This window comes from Aplysia californica, unplaced genomic scaffold (assembly GCF_000002075.1).
Source record: "Aplysia californica isolate F4 #8 unplaced genomic scaffold, AplCal3.0 scaffold00025, whole genome shotgun sequence".
NCBI classification, from domain to species: Eukaryota; Metazoa; Mollusca; class Gastropoda; order Aplysiida; family Aplysiidae; genus Aplysia; species Aplysia californica.
The window spans coordinates 1,599,352-1,601,363 of NW_004797295.1; positions in this window are offsets into that span (position 1 = coordinate 1,599,352).

Consider the following 2,012-nt stretch of genomic DNA (forward strand, 5'->3'; position numbering starts at 1 on the left):
TGTGTGTGTGTGTGTGTGTGTGTGTGTGTGTGTGCGTTTGTGTGCGCGCGCGTGTGTGTAAGTAAGAGGAAGAGAGTTGTCCTGTAGCACAGAAGGTGACACTATTCGCACTGTAGAGGTCAAATAGCAATAATATTAATAGTATTGATTTTGCCCGACATCGCTTGCTGCTGACCTATACAGGAGAGTGTGGATCAGTATTACCGTACGCATATTGTTATCAATATTATGCGGCTCAGCTGAAATTGATGATGCAATTTTTATTTCATCACCTGCTTCAAGACGTGACTTACAAAGAGCTATAGAAACAACCGGACTGTTTACCTATTACTTCATAATCAGGTTTCTCTCTCTCTCTCTCTCTCTCTCTCTCTCTCTCTCTCTCTCTCTCTCTCTCTCTCGCCTCTCTCACTCTCTCTTTTGACTATTTATAATACGGAGCCTATCTTTACCGTCGTACTGGGATTTATTTAGAGCCTGAAAGTCTCGGAATTAAGATAACCAAACCGAACCAATATCCTTACACCTGTAGGAGTCGGGAAGAATGACATGGGAGGAAAAGGGAGTCCTTGTGCCTTTGTAATCATCTGTGTGTGCGTCGTGAGAGAGGGGTGGGGGGTGGGGGTGCATGCATGCGTGCTTGTGTGTATGGGGCTGTCCCAAGGACCTTACAACTGACTTTGTCTTTCTGTTCAGAATTTATAATTTCTCAAGGATAAGACATTTCGTTGGTTTGTTTGTCTGAGTAAAATAGGTAACATTTTCTGCAGGGAAATTGTAAGACAGATATCGACTGACCAAAAAACAACAACAAAAGCAACAAAAAACCAAAACAGTGAAAGAAAAGAAGCTGGACCTTCCTCTTAACAGTGACACTCTAACCACCTGTCATTGTCTTTTATCGGTGCCTTCGGTAGCAGTTAGTGCTCCCGTGAAAGAACACCTTCCACACGTTTAAATGAAACAGTCCCTTAAAGAAAATACATGCACCATGTACACGTGTACAAAAAACAACAACATTATATTCAAAACTTTCTATGAGTGACCAGATTTCTCATGTAGGCATTGTCAAACAGACTATAAGCACTGCACATCGTGACAGAGCTGGGCATTTACACTAACAATATCTCGGACAAGTATGTCGTTAACTCTTTAATGGACGTAGTGGACATACAATGTATATATATATATATCCTGCACAAGCAAATCAAAGCAACGTTGCAGCACATTTCGAACCATTCTACACTAATCAAAAATACTTATTTGCATAAATATACAGGCCCCAGTATATTACACATAAAATATATTATGCGTTTCATAGTATGCATGTTGTTGTTTGGCTTTTAAAGTTTCGGATTTTAAAAAAATAAATTAAAAAATATGTAGCTTATAATAAACGAAGTTATTATGCTTTTTATTTAAAACACAACAAAACAGTGTACGTTGTATCTTCAAGCTTTGTCGGTTGACTGTAATACATGTATATGGTGTTGATCCTTTTGAGTTTTGTTGTCATGGGGATGTTAGGATGTTTCAGTCGTGGAGCAAGCTGGTCGATAACTAACATTATTGGCCTTTTGTGCTCGTGTTTCAAATTCTCAGCTCAGTCGCCCATCATCTGTGAATATACTTCCGGGGTACTTGAATTCTTGGACCTGTCTGAGACTGTTGTTGTTGACGTGTATCCTGAGTGGTCTTGAATTTCTGCTAACTTTCATTGTCTCTGATTTGTTGATGTTGATCTTCATGTCGTAGTTGTTACATTCTTCGTTTAATCTGGTGGTGTGGTGTTGGAGACTCTGTTCATCTTTGAATGCCAGGCTTTGGTCGTCAGCGAAGAGTAATTCATTCAGGGTGTCTGGTTCTGTGTTGGCCTCTTTTGTAATTCTATCCTAAAAATACATGTTGATTATTAGTAGTGCTGATAGGACAAAACCTTGTCTAACTCCGGATGTTATCTCGAACCCTTTTGTGAGTCCCTCTGACGTTCTTACCGTACTTACGCTGTGTCG